Source organism: Pleurodeles waltl, chromosome 6 (assembly GCF_031143425.1).
Source record: "Pleurodeles waltl isolate 20211129_DDA chromosome 6, aPleWal1.hap1.20221129, whole genome shotgun sequence".
Taxonomy (NCBI): Eukaryota; Metazoa; Chordata; class Amphibia; order Caudata; family Salamandridae; genus Pleurodeles; species Pleurodeles waltl.
Genome location: NC_090445.1, coordinates 1289446798 through 1289459336, shown reverse-complemented (window position 1 = coordinate 1289459336; position 12539 = coordinate 1289446798).

Here is a 12539-nt window from a genome sequence, read left to right as displayed (position 1 = left end):
GTCCCCTGAAGCGTGTGCCCACTACCACTGCCCCCAGGTCCCTGGTGTTGTTGGGGTGGTGGTTTAGCCTGGGTTCCCTGTAGTGGTGGACACACTGCTGCTTGATGTGTCCTGGGGACAGAGGTATGGGCCCGCTGGGTGGGTGATGTGCTGGTGTTTCCAGAGGGGGGAAGCTCTGTGGTGGCCTGTGCCAGTGTGAGGGGAACATACTGTCCCGAGGTCACAGATGGGCCGAGCTGGTCATCTTGATCCAGTTGGACAGAGCTGCTGTCATCACTGTGGGCCTCTTCTGTGGGTGGAGTGGACATATCTGGACCCTCCTGTCCAGTGACGTTGGTTAGGGGTCCTGCAGGGGTGTAAGGGCATGATTATTGCATCTGTGTGTGCCATGGTCTGCAATGGGTGGGTGACCGTGTAATCCAGTGCTAGCATTCCTGTGTAGGACTTTGTGTGATGATGGTTTACGGGGGTGTTTGGGTATGTGCAGTGGCCATGCTTTGGTGATGGGTGTCCATGCTTTGTTGTTGCATGCAGGGCTTGGGTTTGGGATGTGTGGTTTGTGATATTGGGACATCCGTGAGGAGTTGGAGTGATGGGGGTTAGGGCGAGGGTGGGGATATGTGATGGCATGCAGGTAGGGGGGGGTGAAAGTAGTGAAGAGTGACTTACCAAAGTCCATTCCTCCAGCTACTCCTGCAAGGCCCTCAGGATGCAGTATAGTCAAGACCTGCTCCTCCCATGTTGTTAGTTGTGGGGGAGGAGGTGGGGGTCCGCCGCCAGTCCTCTGAACCGCGATGTGGTGTCTTGAGACCACGGAATGCACCTTCCCCCGTAGGTCGTTCCACCTCTTCATGATGTCATCCAGTGTTCTTGGGTGCTGTCCCACTGCGTTGACCCTGTCCACGATTCTTCGCCATAGCTCCATCTTCCTAGCTACGGTGGTGTGCTGCACCTGTGATCTGAATAGCTGTGGCTCTACCCAGATGATTTCCTCCACCATGACCCTGAGCTCCTCCTCAGAGAACCTGGGGTGTCTTTGCGGGGCCATGGGGTGGTGTGGGTGATGTGTGGGGTGGTGTGTGTTGTGAGGTGTGGGGTGATATTTAGAGGTGTGTTGTGTGAGGTGCTTGGATGTTGTGTGCGTGATGGTGTTGAGTGCCTGTGAATGATAGTGTTGTTTCTGGTGGTGTCTCTCTCTGGCTTTCAGACGCAATTGTGGTCGTAAGGGTTTGTGGGTGATGTGGGTGTGTGTTTTATATTGTATTGGATGTGTGGGAGTGGTGTGTGTATGTGTATCAGGTGTGTGTATTTGGAATTGTCCAATGTGGTAGTGTTTTGTAAATGTGTGTGTATTTTGAATGCGGCGGTGTGTACTGCCAATGGAATACCATGGTTGAAAGACCGGCGCAAGGATTTGTGGGTCGTGATAGTGTGGGCGTATTCCTGTTGGCGTGACGGTGGAGGTTTTGTTATCGCCAGTTTATCACTCACCTTTGGTATGGCGGACTTGGGTTGGTGTCTGGATTTTGGCGGATTCCGGGCTGTGGGTCATAAGGACCGTGGCGGAATTCCGCGGCGGTGTGTTGGCGGTCTTCTGCATGGCGGTAAGCGGCCTTTACCACCAATGTTGTAATGACCCCCATAGTAAGGTGTTTTATATGTCCTGACAGTGAAATATTTCTAAATTTGTTTTTCACTGTTGCAAGGGATGTCTCTCTCATAGGTTAACATGTGGGCTATGTTTAAATCTGATTACAGTTTAGATTTCCTTTGGGAGTGAATGGACATGTGGAGTTTGGGGGTCTCTGAGCTCACAATTTAAAAATACATCTTTTAGTAAAGTTGATTTTAAGATTTTGTGTTTGAAAATGCCACTTTTAGAAAGTGGGCATTTTCTTGTTCATACTATTTCTGTGACTCTGCCTGTTTGTGGATTCCCTGTCTGGGTCAGTTTGACAGTTGGGCTGGTTGCACCTCCCACTAGACAGTGATACAAAGGGAGCTGGGGTGTAGCCTGCATATCCTGATGAGCCATCTGTGCTATGAGGGAGTGGAGGAGTGGTCACTCCTACCTGAAAGGGCTGTGCCTGCCCTCACACAATGCAGTCTCCAACCCCCTGGTGAGTGTCTGGGGCCTGGCCGGTAAAGGCAGGATTTCACATTCAAAAGAGACTTTACTTTGAAGTAGGCCTAATTCAAAGGAGAAATTGGGTATAAAAAGGGCACCCAAAACCACAGACTTTTGAACACTTCTGGAAACAAGAGGAACCTCTGCCTAGAGAATGGATGAAGAGCTGAGGAAGAAGAGCTGCCCTGCTTGTGACTGTGCTTTGTGGAGCTATCCTACAGTTGCTGCTTCTGCCAGAGTAAGAGGGCAAAGACTGGACTTTTTGTTTGCCTTCCATCTTGAGAAGATCTCCAAGGGCTTGATTTTTTTTTAAGTCTTGCCCGGACCCGACAGTGCTCCTGCGGAGTGAAGAAATGACAAGCCCCGACCCGGCGAAAGGAGAAATGATGAAGGTCCCTCTCGTGAGTGGAATCAACGCATCGCAAGCCCTTTTTGACACACACTCGCCCGTGCAGGGTTATTTTTGACGCATCCAAGGTACATTTTCACGCTAACAGTGTTAGTGTGTGTTTAAAACTACTTAAAGATTCTTTTTGCATTTTAATTGATAACTTGACTGGTGTATTGGGGATTTTTGTCATTTTGGTCTTGTTTTCTTTAGATAAATATTTCCTATTTTTTCTATTTTTTTGTGTCATTTTGTAGTGTTTTTCATTAAGTTACTGTGTGTGTTGGCACAAATACTTTACACCTAGCACTCTGAAGTTAAGCCTACTGCTCTGCCAAGTTACCAAGGGGGTAAGCAGGGGTTTGCTGGGGGTGATTCTCTTTTACCTTGACTAGAATGAGGGTCCTTGCTTGGACAGGGGGTAACCTGACTGCCATCCAAAGACCCCATTTCTAACAGTTTGTGTTGCCCCAAGACCCATTTTCTCCCATTGCATTCTATAGCATTTCCTATTGTTTGCATTGTTCTATGACTATTTACTTGTCTAATTTTGGTGTCTAGTGTCTATATTGTGTATAATACTTACCTCCAGAACGAGTATAGCCCCAAATTAATACCTTTATTTTTGGTAACGCTGAGTATTGTCTTTTTTTGTGAATAAGTACTGTGTAACTATAAATGGCATTGCATGAGCTTTGCATGTCTTGTAGTTCAGCCTAAGCTGCTCTGCTATTGCTACCTCTATCAGCCTAAGCTGCTAGAACACTACTACTTCACTAATAAGGGATAACTGGACCTGGTATAAGGTACCCACAACAAACCAGGCCAGCCTCCTACAGCCCCCTTTTAACACCTGCTCTAAACAGGCGTTAAAAGTACTGTAAAAAAATGGGGCAGGGAAACACATAGGGCCTTATTTATACTTTTTGGTGCAAAACTGCACTAAGGCAGTTTTGCCCCAAAAAGTTTTGCACCGGCTTGCACCATTTTTTAGCACCAGCTGGGCACCATATTTATGGAATGGTGCAAGCCGGTGCAAAGGGTAGGTTAGCTGAAAAAAAAAATGACGTTAGGCAGTTTTGAGTCAAAATAAATGATTCTGACCAGATTAGCATCATTTTTTGATGCTAAGGGGCATATTTATACTCCGTTTGCACTGAATTAGCGTCATTTTTTTTTAACTCTAATTCAGTGCAAAACTAACTCCATATTTATTCTTTGGTGCTAGACCCGCCTAGCACCACATTTATGGAGTTAAAGTCATTTTTTTGGAAGTGGAAACCTACCTTGCCTTAATGAGATGCAAGGTAGGCGTTCCCGTGCAAAAAAATGACTATATGGCCTTAACACCATATTTATACTCCCATGCAAAAATGGTGCAAGGGAGGGAGGAGGGGTCAAAAAATAGGGCAAAGCTTGCTTTGCCCCATTTTTTAAGACCTGGGTCAGGGCAGGCGTTAGGGGACCTGTGGCCCTATTTCCATGGTGGAACACCATGGAATAAGCCCAGAGGTGCCCTCCCTAGGCCCTAGGGGCACCCCCACCCACACTAGAGGGACTGCGAGGATGGGGGACCCCATCCCAGGTAAGTACAGGTAAGTTCATTTTATTTTTGAAAGTGCCATAGGGGGCCCTGAAATGAGCCCCCATACATGGCACAGGGTGCAATGGCCATGCCCAGGGGACCCCTGTACTCTGTGCTGGCCACTGTGGTGGTGGGCATGACTCCTGCCTTTTCTAAGGCAGGAGTCATGTGGCATGGTAGGTTTAGCACCATAAAATGACGCTAATCTGGTTAGAGTCATTTTTTTTACTCTAACCTGCCTAAAGCCATTTTTTGGTGCTAAACCCTCTTATTCTATACTGCCAGGACCACCCGACTAAAGTCATTTTTTAAAACTCTAGCCTACCCTTTGCACCGGCTTGCACCATTCCATAAATATGGTGCCCGGCTGGTGCACAGAAATGATGCAAGCCGGTGCTAGACTTTTTGGTGCAAAACTGAGTTAGTGCAGTTTTGCAGCAAAAAGTATAAATAAGGGCCAATATTTTGTAAGTTTGCGCCACTTTTGTGTCATAAAATGACTTTAATGCGGTGCAAAAAAAGTATAAATCAGGGCCTTGGTGCTAGATGGGTCTAGCACCAAAGTATAAATATGGAGTTAGTTTTGCACCGAATTAGAATTAAAAAAAATGACACTAATTCGGTGCAAACAGAGTATAAATATGCCGCAGAGTATAAATATGCCCCTAAAATGGCGTTAAGGCCATAGAGTCATTTTTTGCACGGGAACGCCTACCTTGCATCTCATTAAGGCAAAGTAGGTCTCCACTTTAAAAAAATGATTTAACTCCATAAATTTGGTGCTAGAGTGGTCTAGCACCAAAGTATAAATATGGAGTTAGTTTTGCACCGAATTAGAGTTAAAAAAAAATGACACTAATTCGGTGCAAACAGAGTATAAATATGCCCCATAATGTAGCACAAAGGGTTACAAAGTGGTGCAATGCATACATTGAGCCACTTTGTAAATATGGAGCGCAGATTTTGGCCTCATGGGGCCACATTAGCATAAACAAACTGACGCTAATGTGGCTCGAGGTGGCGCTAGGGGCTTATAAATATGCATCTTTGGGGAGATTTATACTTTTTGATGCAAAACTGTGCTAACGCGTCAAAAAGCTCAGCGCTGTCTTGCGCCATTTTATGCTATGATGCTGGGTGGAGCTAAAAGTAGGTATGAGTAATTTTTTCCGACATTAACCATTGTGCGTTGTCGTCAGACAAAATGACGTTAACAGAGGAAAAATGACTTCAATCTGGTTTACGACATGTAAACACGTCGCAAAACCGAAATGCACCATTTTTGCCCACAAAAGTGTCAAAAACAGACGCTAACGGAGAAAATAGTGCAAAGGAGACCTAAAATGGAGGTAGAAATCCAGCAGAGACCCCAGGGAGTCCCCATTCAACCGTGAACCAGCCAGGAGGACACAGACAAGACCCATGGGAGGGAGAAGAAAACGAGGAAGTGGTTTTTCAGCGCAGAGAAGCATGAAATACTGGTGAGAGAAGTGACGGAGCATCAACATCAACTCTTCGTCACCTCTAAATTGGCAATTGGAAGGAAAGAGGCAATCTGGCAGGAGACTGTGGATAAGATCAACAGTTTGGAAGAGGTCCGGAGAAATGTAACAAGAAACGCTGACATGACTACAAGTGAAGGAGAAATAAAAAAATGACATGGAACAGGAAGGCAGCGCTGTAAATTGGAGGTGGGAGTCCAGCACCACAAGAGGACTTGGACGAGATGGAGGAGACGGTTGCAACGGTCATCCCGGAGGAAATCATCACAGGAAAACAAGGACAGGACAGCACAGACTACCAGGAAACACCACAAATGTAGGGTAAGTTGCATGGGGGAAATATATGCTAAAATGGCAAGTGTAAGAAGGGGGAGGCAAATATGACTCACACAATGCATGCCAAAGGAGTTCAGAGGGACGCTATGCAAATTAAGCAAGCTGCACCATGTCGACATAAGCTACACATGTACCTACACCTTGGTAGTGCCATGCACCATGAAACATACACAACCTGGACATATTTTGAACACCAGGCCTAAATACCTGCTTGTACATATGCAGCACATGGGATGGATGACATGCATAATCACTGTGCCACTGGTTGTGATATCACAATATCCCTTGCATGTAGTCACATCAACACCACCAACACAACTAAGACCTCAGAGACCAGGCAGCCCGTCAACACCATTCCTTTGGTTAATTCATAGTGGTGTCCCTTGCAGTAACACCTCGCAACTGCCTTGCCTCATTGCCCAAACACATGTGTGCTGCATCTCACAGCACACAAGTCACTGCAACTGTCCCAACAGTACCCAGCCATGTGCCTGTAGCACCACCACACTCCATATAGACAACACATTCACATGAGGCAGCCATCTCTACATAATGCAATCAAGGTGTCCCCTGGGTGCATGGAACAATGAACTGAACAGGTGTTGGGGGAATAGCAGTCTGGACCTGTATTATTGGTAACATGCCACTACCCAGACCAACTAAACTGAAGTAGTGTTACACCACACATCTTGTTGCTGAACTGAAATGTGTCACTACAGAAAATATATACCACTGATAGCAAACAGTAGGTCAAAACATTCCCAGGCTGAGCCACAACGACTCTGACACACCCATGTCAGACACATGGGAATGGGGAAATAAACACACACATTTAACACATGGGGTATGACTGTAAACATAATGGTGGATAATTCCACATAAACGGTTGCGAGTTGGTACATGGGCAAGCCTGGTCTTGGTAAGACTGCCAGTGCAGTGTACCCTTTGCGCTTGGCAGAATGATTCACAAGTTGGGATGACAGCTGGAAATATGTCTGCTCATGGTAGCTCTGTGGGGCACTCAGTAAACATTCTTGATGGATCAAATAGAGTCAGTGCCAATTTTAGGCTGCATGGATCAAATAGAGTCAGTGCCAGAAAGGGCTAGGGAATGGGACCTCCTGCACTGTCCACGCCAAGAGCATGGGCTGTGCGGGGGCATGCAGGGCCACACTACATCACCGCAACCATTTCATGGGGGTTACACTGCCATGCAAAGGCTGGTGGAAATGTGGAAACAGACCTGGAGGGTAGTGTTGAACATAACACTGGTCTGGTGTCACAGGACATATGCCATAGCCAATCTGCTGGAAACCTGCCATGTCCAGGCCATAGGCCCATGGGGTATTCTACATTGACAACAGTTGACACTACCACCTGTGCTGTTGGGGGTGGTGAAATACACAATTACAGTTAGGTGCCCCTTGGACTGATGCACATGAAATGGGGTATCAGTATGACTACCCGCAGAATCACCTCTAACTTGCTTTAGGCCCTGAACTAAGTACAACTCCTGTTAAATGGCTGTGTCCATTGACTCATTTACCATCAGGCACTGTCACATACATAATGATGTACACAGCAGAAATTATACTGATACTACCCATCCCTGAGTTCAACCCTGTGCTTGTGTCAAATGAGCTGTACTGTCACCATGCTCATAGTGCAAGGAGGCCTACTTTGAGGGGGAGGACATAGATGTTTAGTAAGGCAAACACACCTACACAGACAGGAGATGAAACTGAACTCTGCCAGGTCCATGAGTGCCATGCAATGTAGCACACAAACGCAAACAACAACATGAGGAGCCATCAAAGGCAACAAGAGCATAGTCCCTCCTTACAACCCTGGCGGTCGGTGATAAAGCGGCAGTGATACCGCTAAAAGGCCTGCGGTCAAAAAAATGGAATTACGACCATGGCAGAAACCGCAAACACAGACAGCCACTATAACATTCCGACCGCCACGGCAGTAGCAACAAACACCATGGTGGTAACTGCCAAAAGAGAGGCAGAACACAATGTATCGCCCACACTATTACAAGGCACCAATCCGCCAGCTTTTCCGGGGTGGTACCAATGCCATCAAAAGCACGGCAGAAACAGAACACAGAAGGTAAACCACTCACCTGACGACACTCAACGAGGAACCAGGACACCCTGGAGCCCGAACTACAGGTGTTACCAATGTTGGGGTATCTTCTAATCTACCATGAATATGAACGGCGGTGGCCACGACCACAGTGAGTACTGCACCTAGCACACAGGGGAGGGGAGGAGGAAAAAGAGAGTGACACACACACGCAAAAGCAACACCCCCACCCACAACAACACACACACACATATCCATTAACATTACAGATACACTCCGTCACCCCCTGGAAGAATGCAAGGACAAAACAAAATGAGTTTAACTAGTGTAATATTCGAACAATCAGATAGCCCAAGAGAACAGTAAATAATCAGTATACACAAATATTCACAGCAAGTATACAAGTCCGTACACTGTCCCATGAAATGCGTGAGGACCATTGGTCCCAAAAAGCATGCGTGAAGCCCACACATGACACCTGCCTCAAAACGGAGAGAACACTGCAGTGGCATCAGGTCAGAAAAAAAAACAGGCACCTCAGGGGGAAAGGGAGGGGGGCACCTCAGCCGGATGATGGTACGACGCCACTGCTCCTCGAGGGGGCTCCATGCTCACTGCTTGCGCCTGGGGAGTGCAAAGCCACAGTCTCACAAGTATCTCAAGTGGGTAAGTTGCCCACTGCCTGGTCCTGGGGACTGCAAGGCCACAGTCTCTCAAGTCTCTCAAGTGGGTGGGTTGCCCACTGCCTGGTTCTGGGGAGTGCAAAGGCGCAGTCTCTCAAGTCTCTCTAGTGGGTGCCTTGCCCACTGCTGGGTCCTGGGGAGTGCAAAGCCATAGTCTCTCAAGTGGGTGGCGTCTTCCACTGGTTCTGGAGGGGGCTTTGTGCCCAGAGTGCTTCACCCTGCTAAGGACTGGGTTAGTGGATGCACTTCTCCACTGGTTCTGGAGGGAGCTTTGTGCCCAGAGTGCTTCATCCTACCAAAGACTGGGTTAGTGGATGCATTTCTCCATTGGTTCTGGAGGGGACTTTGTTTCCAGAGTGCTTCATCCTGCTAAGGACTGGGTTAGTGGATGCCTTTCTCGTCTGGTTCTGGAGGGGGCTTTGTGCCCAGAGTGCTTCATCCTGCCAAGGACTGGGTTAGTGGATGCTTTCCTCCACTGCTTCTGGAGGGGGCTTTGTGCCCAGAGTGCTTCATCCTGCCAAGGACTGGGTTAGTGGATGCTTTTCTCCACTGGTTCTGGAGGGGGCTGTGTGCACAGAGTGTTTCATCCTGCCAAGGACTGGGTTAGTGGATGCTGTTCTCCACTGGTTCTGGAGGGGGCTTTGTGCCCAGAGTGCTTCATCCTGCCAAGGACTGGGTTAGTGGAAGTTTTCCTCCAATGGTTCTGGAGGGGGCTTTGTGCTCAGAATGCTTCATCCTGCCAAGGACTGGGTTAGTGGATGCTTTTCTCCACTGGTTCTGGAGGGGGCTTTGTGCTCAGAGTGCTTCATCCTACCAAGGACTGGGTTAGTATATGTTGTTCTCTACTGGTTCTGGAAGGGGCTTTGTGCCCAGTGATGCTGCACCTGGGGGATGGCAAGTCAACTTTGTCTCACCTGGGTGTCACAGCCACGCACTGTACCCGGAACAGGTACCATGATACTCCATGGAGGCAGACCCACACTCCATCCTGCAGCGATTTAGGCTGCCAATTGCTGGTTCATGTCAGTGTTGGAGGTGGTTTCTCATGTGGCATGTCCAGGGTCCAGGACGTCACCTGCAGACTCTGCACTGGGATGGGGCTAACGTCCGACAGAGTGGCATTGGCTGTGCACGTGGCGGTGCTGATAGTGGTGAAGACGGCGCTGGCTGCGGCGGAGATGCTGCCAGTGGTGGCCGTGGTGCATGTGACTGTTTAGGTGGATGGATACACCAGACTGTCTCCGGCAGCCTCAGATGGCTGATCCTTGGGGAAGATGCTGCAGACTGACGCTGTGGTCACAGACACACTGGGAGAGGACACAGGGGATGTGTGAATGGTAGTGGGGGTGGTGATTGCACGTGAGCGGTGTGTGGTGATGGGCATGCTGGTGATGGAGGTAGTGGCTGAGGATGTAGTGCATGCAGGTGTGAGTGGAGACGAGACTGGGAGGGAGGTGGAGGACGTGGAGGAGGGGGACACAGTGGAGGCAGTGGATGTTGGTGTGTCTGCGTGGGTATGGTGCTTGTAGGAGTGCCTGTGGGATGTGTGGTGCTTATGTTTGCCTGAGCCACTTTTGTGTGTTGATGTGTGTGCATGCTGGTCTGATGGTGTGCTTGGGATAGGCTGAGGTAGAGGGGATTGGGTCTCGATAGAGGAAGTTGGAAGGGGAAGGCTGGACACAGGGACAATGGCTGGCATCAGTGCTGAGGCCAGAGCCTGAAATGCCCTCTGTTGGGCTGCCACGCCAGAATATATGCCCTCCAAGTATGCATTTGTTTGTTGCAAATGCCTCTAAACACCCTGGATGGCATTCAAAATGGTTGACTGCCCAACAGTGAGGGATCTCAGGAGGTCAATAGCCTCCTCACTGAGGGCAGCAGGGCTGACTGGGACAGGGCCTGAGATGGATGGGGCAAAGGGGATGCCCACCCTCCTGGGTAAGCGGGCACAGGAAACACGCTGTGGGGCTGCTGGGAGGGTGGTGTTGGCATGGGGGCGGCTGTACCTGTTGTTGCGGGGGGCACGGAGGTGCCTGACACCGCAAGGGTGCTCCCATCAGAGGAGGAGTCGCTGTCGCTGGTGTCCCCTCCTGTCCCCGTCGTGGAGCTCTCCTCACCCTCCGTCACACTGGTGCCCTCACTGTCGGTGGGTTCACCCTCCTAGGCCATGTGGGATGCAGCTCCCTCCGTCTCCGGTGCCTTTGCTCCTCCTCCAGATGATGCTAATGCACACAAGGACATGGTGACAAAACAAGAAGGGGGGGAAAGACATAGGAGACACATGGTCAATGCCAGCAAGATCACTACTGTTGGCGGACACAACACACAGGGAGCAGCCCAATGCACTAGGACATGCACTAGCAGTTAGTAGGAAAATCCCCTGCCCATTGGGAACTATGCCTAACACCATTTGCTGCGCACCTGGAACCCACAGGAGGCTGACTAGTTGTAGATGCCCACCACAACAATTGGGGTTGGAGGGCCATAGAGCCTGCCTAACAAGGGACCTACCCTACCAAGTTTTCCCTGGCCTAGGGGAGCCCGCAGCCCACATCGCCCACCCAGACACATCGTAAAGCATGCAGAGTCAGCTGAATGAGACTGTACACACCCCCTTGTGGCTGCTGTGATGCCCTCAAGCGCCCATCCAACTCCGGATCTGCCACCGCCAGGATCCGGAACATCAGGGGGGTCATGGTGCGACGGGCACCCCTTCCACATTGGGAGGCCATCCCCAGCTGGGCCTCCGCCGTCTTCTTGCTCCAGTGGCACAGGTCCTCCTATCTCTTGCGGCAGTGGGTGCTCCGTCCATGATAGACCTCCAGTGTCCGCACTTCCTTGGTGATGGCACGCCAAATACCCTTTTTCTGGTGGGCGCTGACCTAGAGGAAAGGTATAGGATAAAAGGAAATTACTCCCCTATCCGGTTCGGATACTCATTGCCCACCAGTTCCCACCGTGCCCTGACACACATACACTCACCATCCTCACATGCAGGCCTCAGCCCCCACCCCCACATGTATCTTCCATCCACACCACTCCATACATTTGTGGCCCATGCATCATTCTCACAGTGTACTCACCTGTTTGTCTGGAGGACCATAGAGTAGCGTGAACTGGGGAGGCCCCCATCCACTAATCTCTCCAACTCCTCCGAAGTGAAGGCAGGGGCCCTTTCCCCAGACACATGAGCCATTGTCACTTCCAGACTGAGGTCACAGCAGCACTTGCAGTGTAGGTCCTCTCCTTTTCAAGGTCAGGTATCAAGTGAGTGAACAGATAGAAAATGGCAGTCACGTCCGCGGTGGTGGGTACCGTCACCGCTGGCGTACATCATCATTGGCTCCTGGAACCCATGGGGCCCAATGATAACCAATGCTGAATTGCGAGGCGGTCTTCGACTGCCTACCGTGACGCTGCACAACGCCAGCGCAGTTATCTCATTTCCCCTTGTCCCTCCTTACAGGGCAGGCAGCCGCCATTTCAGGTTGGCACATTTTATGGCACTTAGGGCCTTATTTATACTTTTTGGTGCAAAACTGCACTGAGGCAGTTTTGCCCCAAAAAGTTTTGCACCGGCTTGCACCATTTTTTAGCACCAGCTGGGCACCATATTTATGGAATGGTGCAAGCCGGTGCAAAGGGTAGGTTAGCTGAAAAACAAAATGACGTTAGGCAGTTTTGAGTCAAAATAAATGATTCTGACCAGATTAGCATCATTTTTTGATGCTAAGAGGCATATTTATACTCCGTTTGCACTGAATTAGCGCCATTTTTTTAAAACTCTAATTCAGTGCAAAACTAACTCCATATTTATACTTTGGTG